Raw genomic sequence first — 15932 nt, 5'->3', positions numbered from 1 at the left:
ATGGGGGGCAACGCCAGATGACCTGGCCTCCACAGTCACCAGACGTGAACCCAATCGAGATGGTTTGGGGTGAGCTGGACCGCAGAGTGAAGGCAAAAGGACCAACAAGTGCTAAGCGTCTCTGGGAACTCCTTAAAGATTGTTGGAAGACCATTTCCGGTGACTACCTCTTGAAGTTCATCAAGAGAATGCCAAGAGTGTCCAAAGCAGTCAACAAAGCAAAAGGTGGCTACTTTGAAGAACCTAGAATATAAGACATATTTTCAGTTGTTTCACACTTTTTTGTTAAGTATATAATTCCACATGTGTTAATTCATAGTTTTGATGCCTTTTTAGCATCGGCGTCTCTGCCTCCTGCCCGGCAGAGATGCCGTCCCCCTTACCACCGCGGTCCTGCTCCGGCGTCTTCTGGCCTCCCTGCAGCTGCTGCTGGTGCACGCAGCTTCCCTGGCCCTGTGCTTAGGGCACGCGCGTGCACGCTCCTGCCCTCTTAAAGGGGCCGCGAGCGCCGTCCTAAGAAGTCCCCGGCCAATGGCCGGAGGACTTCCCCTATAAAAGGCACCTCCTCCAATATGGAGGTGCCCGTGCAAGGTTGTTGCTCTGTATGCTAAACTCTGCTTCAGGCCACAGGTCCCGCTGCCTGTCTGACTACCAGTCTAGTCCGTCTGACTATCAGTCCAGTCTGCCAGCCTGATTACCAGTCCAGCCCGACAGTCTGCTTACAGCCCAGTCCGCTAGTCTGTCTATGGGCTTGGCCAGTCCGCTTATCCGGAGCCTCCACCTGCTACCTGTCTCCGCCTGCCAAGGACACTCTCCAGTCAGACGGTCTGCCTCCTGTCAAACCTGCCAGTCTGTCTATGGGCTAGGCTAGCCTACCTACTTGGAGAACTTGCCTGTTACCTGGAGGCTCCTGCCTGCACCTGCCATGTATGCCTGACAGCCTACCTAGAGGCTCCCGCCCGTCACTCGCCGTGACCACCTGACAGCCTACCTAGAGGCTTCCGCCCGTCACTTGCCGTGACCACCTGACAGCCTACCTAGAGGCTCCCACTCATCACTTGCCGTGACCACCTGACAGCCTACCTAGAGGCTCCTGCCTGCAACTGCCGTGTATACCTGACAGATTACCTAGAGGCTCCTGCTAGTTTCCTGCCGTGTCTGCCAGCCCATCTGCCCGGATCTCTCGTCAGCCTGCCTGCCGTGCTCATCTGCTGTACCGGTCAGTCTCTGCCTTCTGACCCGTGGGAGTCACCTGCTCTCATACAAGGTCGGTCCCCAGAGTAGCACCTGGTCCCTCTGCTCGGTCCTTCCCTGGTCACGGAGTCGATTGAGCCACCGTACGGCCTTGGTCGGTCCGAGTTGATACCTAGTTACTCCCCTCTGGTCCCTCCTTGCACCGCAGCACAGAGGTTCCACCACCCGGATCCGTAACAGCCTTCAGTGTGAATGTACAATTTTCATAGTCATGAAAATACAGAAAAATCATATGTTATATTATATATATATATATGTGTATGTATGTATGTATGTATGTATGTATGTATGTATGTATGTATGTATGTATGTATGTATGTATATATATATATATATATATATATATGTATATATATATATATATATATATATATATATATATATATATACACACACATACATACACACACACACACACACACACATATATTGTGGAATACCTACACTACCTAATAAAAAAGCAAATCTCTCCCTGACACAGCAGCAGCACCTCTCCCTACACTGTCTGATCCGGAGTGACTGTGACGAGCATGGCGGCGCCAGGTCTGATATAGACCTGATGACGCTGTGCGGCCAGCCAATCACTGTAATGCCACAACCAACATGGCTACGGCATTACAGTGAGTGGCAGACAATCCCTGCATGTTCATTGGCTCTGTAATGAGCGCCAAACATGCAGGAAGGGGGACCCAAGCTCCCGCCGAGCAACCCGGAAATATTCGGCGAGCTTGTCGAGCACCGTCATGCTCGGGCGAGTACCGAGTAGTGGCGAGCGCGTTCATTTATCACTAATGACGATATGCCAACCAGTGTTGAGCGCAAGTGCTCGCTACTTAAGTTGCAGCCGGTGCTCGGGTATGCACCATGTATCGTGGGTGCTCGAGTGACAAGCTCGAGTCTCCACCCCATATGTTTCGCGGCTGTTATACAACCCAAAAAAAAACTTTGCGGGGGTTGCCCGCCATGCACGAGCAATCCCTGAATGTTTTTTTTTGGGTGTCTAATAACCGTGAAACATGCGGGCGGGGACTCGAGCATGTCACTCGAGCATCTGCGATACTTGGTGCATACCTGAGTACCCGATGCAAACTCAAGTAGCGAGCACTTGTGCTCAAGACTAATGACAACTTATTCAATATGATGACCTAATGTCATCAAATTCTGTGTCGTACCTCTGAGCTCAAAATGTTCACTATACCCCTTGATAAAATCCTTGAGGTGTCTAGTTTCCAAAATGGGGTCACTTGTAGGGGATTTCCACTATTTAGGCACATCAGGGGCTCTCCAAACGCGACATGGCGTCCGCTCTCGATTCCAGCCAATTTTGCGTTCAGATAGTCACACAGCGCTCCTTCCCTACTGAACCCTGCCGTGTGCCCAAACACTGTATTTTCCCCAGATACGTGGTATCTGTATACGCAGGACTGCAGTAATGCAGTTTCAATGACTTCGAGCAATCACTCTTAGCAATTTAGGAGGCAACTTTAACTATTTTTTATAGTTTGAATTTTTTTTAGTTGGCTCCTGTTCACATTAGTTAGGATGTGCCGGCCATTTTCGCTGTTTGTCAGACTGCATATCCAGTCACTATAGAAAAGATTCATTTGGAATTGTGGACCTTTATTGATAAAAGACAAACATATGGATGAATCTGTCTCTGGAGACGTTATTTGCTAGACCATTTCATCCTGCCAGGCTACAGCTCCTGGTCCATTGAAGTATTCCATGTACTTGTCCCTATTCTTCTTGATGTCACCACTTGGCTTCAGCTGCGGTTGAATAGGTTGTAGCGGGGTAAGTCCGGGAGGACCAGACCTCCATTCGCCTGGTATGACAGACCCATCATCAGGGTTCTCCCGGTCCAACAAGCTTGCGGGTGCATATTCTGCATGATCATTCCTTCTCAAGTAATTGTGGAGCAGACAACAAGCCATAACGACCAGCTCTATCTTATAGGGAGACAAGTTTATGGTCGTGTGAAAGATCCGGAATCGGCTTAATAGAAGACCAAAGGCGTTTTCCACCACTCGATTGGCCCTGGAAAGTCGATAGTTAAATATCTTCTTTTGCTCCGATATCGTTTTTGGTGGAAAAGGTGTCAATAAGTGTTCGTGTAGCGCAAAGGACTCGTCCGTCACGAACACAAAGTTAAGACCCTCTTTAGTTTCACTGGTCGGGGGAAGATTCAACATGTTCTCCTTTAATTTATGGTAGAAGTGGGTTTGCTCTATCACCCCCCCATCGGACATCCTTCCGTTTTTGCCCACATCGATCATAATAAACTCATGTTCGGCATTAACAATGGCCATAAGCACAATGCTAAAGAATCCCTTGTAGTTGTAGTAGAAGGAGCCGCTGTGCGGGGGAGGGTTGATGCGAACGTGTCTCCCGCCTAAGGCTCCTCCACAGTTCGGGAAGTTCCAGAAGTCATCGAACTGTTTGGCAACTTCCTTCCACTGTTCAGGTTTTGTAGGAAACTGAAAGAGAACAGAATAGAGAGGGAGACGATAGGTGTAAAGCTGAATATACACGTGAGACGGCAAAAGATTAAAAAAACTTCTATTTTTCACAATGTTATCCACATCATCCCTCCATAACAACGCCAATCACAGCTCCCCCCAAACTAGCCCTCCGTTAGAGTGTCAGCCATTTCTCCATCCACATTGTCGCTCCAAAACAGTACAAGTCACAGCTCCATCCACAACGTCCCTCCATAACAGTAGAAGTCACAGCTCCATCCACAACGTTCCTCCATAACAGTACAAATCACAGCTCCATCCACAAAGCCCCTCCATAACAGTACAAGTCACAGCTCCATCCACAACGTCCCTCCATAACAGTACAAGTCACAGCTCCATCCACAACATCCCTCCATAACAGTAAAAGTCACAGCTCCATCCACAACATCCCTCCATAACAGTACAAGTCACAGCTCCATCCACAACGTCCCTCCATAACAGTACAAGTCACAGCTCCATCCACAACGCCCCTCCATAACAGTACAAGTCACAGCTCCATCCACAACGTCCCTCCATAACAGAACAAGTCACAGCTCCATCCACAACGTCCCTCCATAACAGAACAAGTCAAAGCTCCGTCCACAACGTTCCTCCATAACAGTACAAATCACAGCTCCATCCACAAAGCCCCTCCATAACAGTACAAGTCAAAGCTCCGTCCACAACGTTCCTCCATAACAGTACAAATCACAGCTCCATCCACAAAGCCCCTCCATAACAGTACAAGTCACAGCTCCATCCACAATGCCCCTCCATAACAGTACAAGTCACAGCTCCATCCACAACGCCCCTCCATAACAGTACAAGTCACAGCTCCATCCACAACGCCCCTCCATAACAGTACAAGTCACTGCTCCATCCACAACGCCCCTCCATAACAGCACAAGTCACAGCTCCATCCACAACGTTCCTCCATAACAGCACAAGTCACAGCTCCATCCACAACGTTCCTCCATAACAGTACAAGTCACAGCTCCATCCACAACGTCCCTCCATAACAGTACAAGTCACTGCTCCATCCACAACGTCCCTCCATAACAGTACAAGTCACTGCTCCATCCACTACGTCCCTCCATAACAGTACAAGTCACTGCTCCATCCACTACGTCCCTCCATAACAGTACAAGTCACAGCTCCATCCACAACGCCCCTCCATAACAGTACAAGTCACAGCTCCATCCACAACGCCCCTCCATAACAGTACAAGTCACAGCTCCATCCACAACGCCCCTCCATAACAGTACAAGTCACAGCTCCATCCACAACGCCCCTCCATAACAGTACAAGTCACAGCTCCATCCACTACGTCCCTCCATAACAGTACAAGTCACTGCTCCATCCACAACGCCCCTCCATAACAGTACAAGTCACAGCTCCATCCACAACGTTCCTCCATAACAGTACAAGTCACAGCTCCATCCACAATGCCCCTCCATAACAGTACAAGTCACAGCTCCATCCACAACGCCCCTCCATAACAGTACAAGTCACAGCTCCATCCACAAAGCCCTTCCATAACAGTACAAGTCACAGCTCCATCCACTACGTCCCTCCATAACAGTACAAGTCACAGCTCCATCCACAACGCTCCTCCATAACAGTACAAGTCACAGCTCCATCCACAACGCCCCTCCATAACAGTACAAGTCACAGCTCCATCCACAACGCCCCTCCATAACAGTACAAGTCACTGCTCTTTGCACAGTGTTCCTCATAATAGTGCCATCCACAATGCCTTTCTATAAATGTTCATCAGAGCTCCATCCACAATGTCCCTCCATTACGGTGTCAGTTACAATGCCCCTCGGGACTCCTGCCTTTGGGCCAATCTTCCATTTCCACCACAAATTCAGCACTAAGCCTTAACCCTTTATTCTCATTAGCGGTGGGGTCGTGGCTATGGGAACTCCAACCAATCAGAACCCGATGACTAGAGATGAGTGAATTGATTTGAGGTGAATCGAATTTGCTTCAAATTTTTGAAACTTTCGATTCACGAGAACATGAAATTGTAGGAGTCTGAGAGAAAAGAGAAAAAAATGTTTTGCTTGATTGAGGGACAGGATGGGATTAAAAAATATATATATATTATACCCACCTCCTCTTGGCCCTAACTGTACCTCTCCTGCTGCAGCTGCTCCTCTAATCGTCTCTTTTGGTTTCGGATAGGTGTTGCAATCACTAGACCTGCATCCTCGCGTGCACCATGAGCGAAGACTTGGCCAGAAGAAAGTAAGAAGAGCCAAGGAGAGGAGCAGGGGCAGCAGGAGAGGAGCAGGGGCAGCAGGAGAGGGGCAGCAGGAGAGGGGCAGGGGCAGCAGGAGAGGAGCAGGGGCAGCAGGAGAGGGGCAGCAGGAGAGGGGCAGCAGGAGAGAAGCAGGGGCAGCAGGAGAGGAGCAGGGGCAGCAGGGGAGGAGCAGGGGCAGCAGGAGAGGGGCAGGGGCAGCAGGAGAGGGGCAGGGGCAGCAGGAGAGGAGCAGGGGCAGCAGGGGAGGAGCAGGGGCAGCAGGGGAGGAGCAGGGGCAGCAGGGGCAGCAGGAGAGGAGCAGGGGCAGCAGGAGAGGAGCAGGGGCAGCAGGAGAGGAGCAGGGGCAGTAGGGGAGGAGCAGGGGCAGCAGGGGCAGCAGGAGAGGAGCAGGGGCAGCAGGAGAGGAGCAGGGGCAGCAGGAGAGGAGCAGGGGCAGCAGGAGAGGAGCAGGGGCAGCAGGAGAGGAACCGTAGGAGGTAGATAGAAGATTTGTTTTTAATACCTTCCTGGGTGATTACATTTACATCACATAATTTGATGTAAATCGAATCCCCCCCCCCCCCCCCCAACCCTCTGAATTGAGGGAATCTTACAGAATAGAGTTTTGGAAGGTTAATTTGAATCTAGAGACGTCATATCCTTGTGCAAAAGTCTCCAGGCCTCAGAGAAGATTCACACAACTGCTTTAGTGCTGTATTTTTCTGGTCATGGTTCCCGGCTCAGGCACAGATCTCACAATCCAAAATAACAGCATTTTCGGCAGGTATGATGTTGTTACTTTGGGCCTATTTGGGTCTAGAGACTTGAAGTCAAACTCCCAGTCCCAGTATTACTACTGCATTTCCCAAATAACCAACACTTGGCCACAATATTTGAATATGTCACTCCAGAAAACAATACGTAGCTCACACGTCACCCACTACGCACATCAGTAGAGGGCACATTAGAGTATAGACACCATTATACTATTAAAAAATAATTTTTATTAATTCATTAAAAACCAGACATATTATCACACAATAATAATTAAAATTTAAGCAGGAGAATTATTGACAGTCCAGGATTGTATGTATGGGTCTCAATCCAATGTAAGAGAGGCAAGAGAGGTCTACATATTTTTCTGATATTTAAACTATAAAGTTCAACTCCATATAGTATTTATGGGTTTTCAATCAAAGAATATAAAGTGCAGCTGCCCATAAGGTGTCGAGTGCATGCAGCCTGGGTTTATTACCCCAATGATTATATACCAAATAGAGGTAGTTAAATATCCGGGGTGTGTAAGGTGCCAATGTATAAAGTGTCATGTGCTAATAGCCTTATACCTAGAATATTACCTAGTAGTCTATACAGATTGTTCCATTGTTTAGCCAGATATCTAAAGTCTATGTAAAGTACCAATCTGAGATATCCCGTACTAATGACCCAGACATATTATGGTATGGAGACATATCCAAGGATTTCCAAAAAAAAACAAACACTATCAACCCCATGAGTCCTAAACATGCCAATTACTTACAAGGAAGGAGCAGTAACACCCAGGAATCCCGGAACTGCAACCCGACGACGCCGTTTCGCCACGCTTCTTCCAGGGGGTGGTCTCCATACCGTAATATGCCTGGGTCATTAGTACGGGATATCTCAGATTGGTACTTTACATAGACATTAGATATCTGGCTAAACAATGGAACAATCTGTATAGACTACTAGGTAATATTCTAGGTATAAGGCTATTAGCACATGACACTTTATACATTGGCACCTTACACACCCCGGATATTTAACTACCTCTATTTGGTATATAATCATTGGGGTAATAAACCCAGGCTGCATGCACTCGACACCTTATGGGCAGCTGCACTTTATATTCTTTGATTGAAAACCCATAAATACTCTATGGAGTTGAACTTTATAGTTTAAATATCAGAAAAATATGTAGACCTCTCTTGCCTCTCTTACATTGGATTGAGACCCATACATACAATCCTGGACTGTCAATAATTCTCCTGCTTAAATTTAAATTATTATTGTGTGATAATATGTCTGGTTTTTAATGAATTAATAAAAATTATTTTTTAATAGTATAATGGTGTCTATACTCTAATGTGCCCTCTACTGATGTGCGTAGTGGGTGACGTGTGAGCTATGCATTTCCCAAATGCAGTAGTAATATGGTGGTGTGAACCTTCCGGCATCCCAGTGGCCAAATGTTACATGTCCTGGTGAAGGATTTAGGCTTTTAGCCCTGAGATGAGCAATCGGAAAGAACGGTGTCTTGTTCTATTTCCCCAGCTGCAGCAGGCGTCTCACTAAGGTCCTGAGTCACAGTTATCATCGTCATTGCTGATTCCAGGTGACCATCCACACACAAAGCCAGTAGTTCAGAGTCCAATGGATTTTATGATCTCTGGTACAGACTGTCCTGACAGTATTTTCTCCATCACTGACCCCCAACCCCATGTCTGTGGTGCAGTCCATCCTGACCAATCCCATCTGCTCCATTACTGCCCCCCAATGTCTGTGGAACAGTCCATCCTGACCAATCCCATCTGCTCCATTACTGACACCCCCATGTCTGTGGAACAGTCCATCCTGACCGATCACGTCTGCTCCATTACTGACGCCCCCCATGTCCGTGGTACAGTCCATCCTGACCGATCACATCTGCTCCATTACTAACGCCCCCCATGTCCGTGGTACAGTCCATCCTGACCGATCACCTCTGCTCCATTACTGACGTCCCCATGTCTGTGGTACAGTCCATGCTGACCGATTACCTCTGCTCCATTACTGACGTCCCCATGTCTGTGGTACAGTCAATGCTGACAAAATCACATCTGCTCCATTAATGGTGAACCCCCCACCCCGTATCCATTTATTTATATATATATATTTTAAGAAGAATCTGAGGATGATGGTTCAGTGGCTACGCCATTAGTCAGTGACCAGTAGTGGCATTATTAGTTTCCCCCCATCCTCGTCACAGAACCATCATCCTCACATTCTTCTTGCTCAATTTTACAAACAGCAATAGTAAGGCTAAGCTCGCTTGCTGCATTTTTTCTATGCAAATTTAAGGCTGTGTGCACACGATGCATTTTTTAAGAGTTTCCGCAGCGGCAAAAACGCTTGGTAGAAGGCCTGCCATGTTCCCCAATGATAATCCGCGTGTGCTGTGCACATGCTGCGGAAATTTCCGCTGCGGATTATCATTGCGGAAAAAAAAGCAGCACTACCAATTATTTTGCGGAAGCGCTGCGTCTTCGCCGCCATTGACTTGCATTAGACCGCATGGATTAAGCATCACTGTATATGTAGATGCAGAATCCAAGCGTTCTAATGTGCGGATGCTACCCGGGTGTGGAGGACAGGAGACTCTCCTCTGGACCCGGGTACCATATAAACTGTTAAAAAAAGAATAAAATAAAAAATAAATATATACTTGCCTTCTGATGGCCCCCGCTGCGCTCGTCCTCCCATGCCAACAGTTCACGATGGACTGAAGGACCTGCGCTGATGTCATAGTCATGTGACGGGTCACACGATGCTGACGTCGGCAGGTCCTTCAGTGTACCGCTGCCGGCAAGGGAGAACGGAGGGAAAGCAGGACACCGGGGGCCATCAGAGAGTAAGTATAGATTTATTTTTTATTTTTTACCATTATTTGGGGTCACACTATATACAGTGCTGGCCAAAAGTATTGGCACCCCTGCAATTCTGTCAGATAATACTCAGTTTCTTCCTGAAAATGATTGCAATCACAAATTCTTTGGTATTATTCTCTTCATTTATTTTGTCTTCAATGAAAAAAAACACAAAAAGAATTGTCCTAAAGCCAAATTGGATATAATTCCACACCAAACCTAAAAAAGGGGGTGGACAAAAGTATTAGAACCCTTTGAAAAATCCTGTGATGCTTCTGTAATTCGTGTAATTAACAGCACCTGTAACTTACCTGTGGCACCTAACAGGTGTTGGCAATAACTAAATCACACTTGCAGCCAGTTAACATGGATTAAAGTTGCCTCAACCTCTGTCCTGTGTCCTTGTGTGTACCACATTGAGCATGGAGAAAAGAAAGAAGACCAAAGAACTGTCTGAGGACTTGAGAAACCAAATTGTGAGGAAGCATGAGCAATCTCAAGGCTACAAGTCCATCTCCAAAGACCTGAATGTTCCTGTGTCTTCCGTGCGCAGTGTCATCAAGAAGTGTAAAGCCCATGGCACTGTGGCTAACCTCCCTAGATGTGGATGGAAAAGAAAAATTGACGAGAGATTTCAACGCAAGATTGTGCGGATGGTGGATAAAGAACCTCGTCTAACATCCAAACAAGTTCAAGCTGCCCTGCAGTCCGAGGGTTCAACAGTGTCAACCCGTACTATCCGTCGGCGTCTGAATGAAAAGCGACTGTATGGTAGGATACCCAGGAAGACCCCACTTCTTACCCCGAGACATAAAAAAGCCAGGCTGGAGTTTGCCAAAACTTACCTGAGAAAGCCTAAAAAGTTTTGGAAGAATGTTCTCTGTTCAGATCAGACAAAAGTAGAGCATTATGGGAAAAAGCATCAACATAGAGTGTACAGGAAAAAAAAAGAGGCATTCAAAGAAAAGAACACGGTCCCTACAATCAAACATGGCGGAGGCTCCCTGATGTTTTGGGGTTGCTTTGCTGCCTCTGGCACTGGACTGCTTGACCGTGTGCATGGCATTATGAAGTCTGAAGACTACCAACACATTTTTCAGCATAATGTAGGGCCCAGTGTGAGAAAGCTGGGTCTCCATCAGAGGTCATGGGTTTTCCAGCAGGACAATGACCCAAAACACACTTCCAAAAGCACTATAAAATGGTTTTAGAGAAAGCACTGGAGACTTCTAAGGTGGCCAGCAATGAGTCCAGACCAGAATCCCATAGAACACCTGTGGAGAGATCTCAAAATGGCAGTTTGGAGAAGGCACCCTTCAAATATCAGGGACCTGGAGCAGTTTGCCAAAGAAGAATGGTCTACAATTCCAGCAGAGCATTGTAAGAAACTCATTGATGGTTACTGGAAGCGCTTGTTCGCAGTTATTTTGGCTAAAGGTTGTGCAAACAAGTATTAGGCTGAGGGTGCCAATACTTTTGCCCGGCCCATTTTTGGAGTTTTGTGTGAAATGATCAATGATTTGATTTTTGCTTCATTCTCTTTTGTGTTTTTTCCTTGCAAGCAAATTAAATGAAGAGAATAAGACCAAAGAATTTGTGATTGCAATCATTTTCAGGAAGAAACTGAGTATTATCTGACAGAATTGCAGGGGTGCCAATACTTTTGGCCAGCACTGTATGCCGGTTGCATGGATTTATATAGTGTAACGTTGACAAGCACTTTCCAAGTGATGCTAAAATCGCTTGTCAACCAGCATGCAGAAATGCAAGTGAAGAACGCTTCACATCCTCATGTCCCTGGCAGGAAAAACGCATGTACAATCCGCATGCACACTCCGCATGCACACTCCGCATGCGTTTTTTTCTGCCAGGGAGATACAGAAACGCTCAAGAAAAAATCCTGAGCATTTCTGCATCGTGGGCACATAGCCTAAAGCTGCTTTTTACCGTACCAGCAAAAGCAATGAGATTTCAGAAATCTCCTGCTTTTTTCCTTACTAAACGCAGCAAGAAAAACACAGTAAACACCTTGCTTTTTGTAAGCAGCTTCTTTACTGCCAAGAGAGCAGAAAAAAGCAATGTGTGAACATAGCCTAACACGGCCATTGTTCAGATCACACCCATATATTATGACGACCCCACAAGCCTCACAAAAAACGTAGTCGGGAGGTGACAGACCTTCAGGTACCGTCCTTTCAGCATCTGGACAATGGCGTTGCAGGTCTCCGGGATGATGACGCCCAGCGCCTGTGGCGAGATCGCCGTTGAGAATTTCAGGTCCTCGAAGGATCTTCCGGTGGCCAGGAAGCGCAGCGTGGCCACCAGCCTCTGCTCCGCCGAGATGGACTTCCTCATGCAGGTGTCCTGCTTCTGGATGAGCGGAGTGACCACTCGCAGGAGGTAGTTGAAGCTGGCGTCCGACATCCGTAAAAAGTCCTTGAAGTCATTGGGGTTGTTTTCTTTAATCTCTGGGTTGAGTACGGAGTTGGAGGAGCAGTCCCGGCTCTGGAGGAAGTCCTTGCTCCAGTACGCCCTCTTCTTCCGTTTCTTCTTCTTTTTCTGCATGCAGTGATGGATCATAGCAATGGCAATGGCTGCCCTGGCCCTGCGCTTGTTGACCAGGCTCATGCTGATGGCTGCAGCACCCTGTGCGCTCTCCTCAGCAGAAGACACAAGGTGGAGGAGGAGGAGGAGGCAGAGCTGAGGTCACTTCCTGTCCTGCCTGGTGGATGGCTCTGCTGCGAGGCTGAGGATGAAGAACAGGAACCTGCGGGCAGCATTGTCTCCAGACCGAGGTCTTCAGTGGCCGGGAGCCCCGGGGTCCGAGCGGCAGTATAGGGATAGTAATGACGTGCAAACTGTTTTCCTTACTGGCGGAGAAATGTTAAAAATTATTAATAAACGGTAAGAAAAAAAATACATCCTTCGAGCCGAAATCAAACCAGCGACCTAAGGATGTCTGCATCTCCTCTACAGTCCTCCGCTCTACCAGCTGAGCTATCGAAGGTTGTGGGTGAATGGCTGCTGTGGGCATTGAGGCCAATTCGGTTCAGTCCAAATCCAAACTGTCTCCATTGTTAGGAGGAGAAAAGGGTTAATAAAATGGGTTCTTCGGCCTCCTGTGCAGCTCCCTGTTGACTCCTTCCATCCTAGCACTGAGGCCTGTGATTGACCCTCAGTAGTCATAGGGGGCGCCACATGTCATGACCCCCTTATGAGCACATAAGGCCAATCCCCAGGCCTCAGCACAGAGTGGAGCCCTGAATCCTGAAATCCCAAGAAATTTGTAACAAATTGATTCTATCATCTTCAGTCTCCGACCTATGGATCTCGGGCAGAACAGCTTTCCCTATATCAATCACTATCCACCGAGCTTTCCCCATATCCATCACTCTCCACCCAGCTTTCCCCATATCCATCACTCTCCACCCAGCTTTCCCCATATCCATCACTCTCCACCCAGCTTCGCCTATATCCATCACTCTCCACCCAGCTTTCCCCTATATCCATCAATCTCCGTCCAGCTTTCCCCATATCCATCACTCTCCACCAAGCTTTCCCCATATCCATCACACTCCACCCAGCTTTCCCCAATATCCATCACACTCCACCCAGCTTTCCCCTATATCCATCAATCTCCACCCAGCTTTCCCCATATCCATCACTCTCCACCCAGCTTTCCCCATATCCATCACTCTCCACCCAGCTTTCCCTATATCCATCATTTTCCACCCAGCTTTGACCATATCCATCACTTTCCACCAGCGTTGCCCATATCCATCACTCTCCACTCAGCTTTCCCCATATCAATGACTCTCCACCCAGCTTTCCCCATGTCCATCACTCTCCACCCAGCTTTCCCCATGTCCATCACTCTCCACCCAGCTTTCCCCATATCCATCACTCTCCACTCACCTTTCCCCAAATCCATTACTCTCCACCCAGCTTTCCCCATGTCCATCGCTCTCCACTCACCTTTCCCCAAATCCATTACTCTCCAACCAGCTTTCCCCATGTCCACCACTCTTCACTCAGCATTCCCTATATCAATCACTATCCACCGAGCTTTCCCCATATCCATCACTCTCCACCCAGCTTTCCCCATATCCATCACTCTCCACCCAGCTTTCCCCATATCCATCACTCTCCACCCAGCTTTCCCCATATCCATCACTCTCCACCCAGCTTCGCCTATATCCATCACTCTCCACCCAGCTTTCCCCTATATCCATCAATCTCCGTCCAGCTTTCCCCATATCCATCACTCTCCACCAAGCTTTCCCCATATCCATCACACTCCACCCAGCTTTCCCCAATATCCATCACACTCCACCCAGCTTTCCCCTATATCCATCAATCTCCACCCAGCTTTCCCCATATCCATCACTCTCCACCCAGCTTTCCCCATATCCATCACACTCCACCCAGCTTTCCCTATATCCATCACTTTCCACCCAGCTTTGCCCATATCCATCACTTTCCACCCAGCTTTGCCCATATCCATCACTCTCCACTCAGCTTTCCCCATATCAATGACTCTTCACCCATCTTTCCCCATGTCCATTACTCTCCACCCAGCTTTCCCCATGTCCATCGCTCTCCACTCACCTTTCCCCAAATCCATTACTCTCCACCCAGCTTTCCCCATGTCCACCACTCTTCACTCAGCATTCCCCATATCAATGACTCTCCACCCAGCTTTGCCCATGTCCATCACTCTCCACCCAGCTTTCCCCATATCCATCACTCTCCACCCAGCTTTCCCCATATCCATCACTCTCCACCCAGCTTTCCCCATATCCATCACTCTCCACCCAGCTTCGCCTATATCCATCACTCTCCACCCAGCTTTCCCCTATATCCATCAATCTCCGTCCAGCTTTCCCCATATCCATCACTCTCCACCAAGCTTTCCCCATATCCATCACACTCCACCCAGCTTTCCCCAATATCCATCACACTCCACCCAGCTTTCCCCTATATCCATCAATCTCCACCCAGCTTTCCCCATATCCATCACTCTCCACCCAGCTTTCCCCATATCCATCACTCTCCACCCAGCTTTCCCTATATCCATCACTTTCCACCCAGCTTTGCCCATATCCATCACTTTCCACCCAGCTTTGCCCATATCCATCACTCTCCACTCAGCTTTCCCCATATCAATGACTCTTCACCCATCTTTCCCCATGTCCATCACTCTCCACCCAGCTTTCCCCATGGCCATCACTCTCCACCCATCTTTCCCCATATCCATCACTCTCCACTCACCTTTCCCCAAATCCATTACTCTCCACCCAGCTTTCCCCATGTCCATCGCTCTCCACTCACCTTTCCCCAAATCCATTACTCTCCAACCAGCTTTCCCCATGTCCACCACTCTTCACTCAGCATTCCCCATATCAATGACTCTCCACCCAGCTTTGCCCATGTCCATCACTCTCCACCCAGCTTTCCCCATATCCATCACTCTCCACCCAGCTTTCCCCATATCCATCACTCTCCACCCAGCTTTTCCCATGTCCATCACTCTCCACTCAGCTTTCCCTATACTCCTTGCTCTCCACCCAGCTTTCCCCATGTCCATCACTCTCCACCCAGCTTTCCCCATATCCATCACTCTCCACCCAGCTTTCCCCTATATGCATCACTTTCCACCCAGTTTTCCCCATATCCATCACACTCCACCCAGCTTTCCTTTTATCCATCACACTCCACCCAGCTTTCCCTATATCCATCTCTCTCCACCCAGCTTTCCTTTTATCCATCACACTCCATCCAGCTTTTCCTATATCCTTCACTTTCCACCCTGCTTTCCCCATATCAATCACTCTCCACCCAGCTTTCCCCATATCCATCACTCTCCACCCAGCTTTCCCCTATATCCATCACACTCCACCCAGCTTTCCCCATATCCATCACTCTGCACCCAGCTTTCCCCATATCAATCACTTTCCACTCAGCTTTCTCCATATCCATCACTCTCCACCCAGCTTTCCTTTTATCCATCACACTCCACCCAGCTTTTCCTATATCCATCACTTTCCACTCAGCTTTCTCCATATCCATCACTTTCCACCCAGCTTTCCTTATAACCAAGACACTCCACCCAGCTTTTCCTATATCCATCATTTTCCACCCAGCTTTCCCCATATCAATCACTCTCCACCCAGCTTTCCCCATATTGATCACTCTCCACCCAGCTTTCCCCTATATCCATCACACTCCACCCAGCTTTCCCCATATTCATCACTCTCCACCCAGCTT

At 48.1% G+C, this 15932-nt stretch overlaps 1 non-coding gene across 1 annotated transcript; it reads right to left on the bottom strand.

The window, feature by feature from the left end:
• Positions 1 to 12586: 12586 nt before the first annotated feature.
• On the bottom strand, positions 12587 to 12672 carry TRNAY-GUA (transfer RNA tyrosine (anticodon GUA)). Its single transcript is given in 2 exon segments — positions 12587 to 12622; positions 12636 to 12672. It is a non-coding gene; the product is annotated as a tRNA-Tyr (tRNA).
• Between the last annotated feature and the right edge of the window lie 3260 nt (positions 12673 to 15932).

Source organism: Phyllobates terribilis, unplaced genomic scaffold (assembly GCF_046119375.1).
Source record: "Phyllobates terribilis strain yellow unplaced genomic scaffold, ASM4611937v1 Scaffold_3__8_contigs__length_932513732, whole genome shotgun sequence".
In the NCBI taxonomy this organism is placed as follows: Eukaryota; Metazoa; Chordata; class Amphibia; order Anura; family Dendrobatidae; genus Phyllobates; species Phyllobates terribilis.
This window is presented reverse-complemented; position numbering and strand designations above follow the sequence as displayed.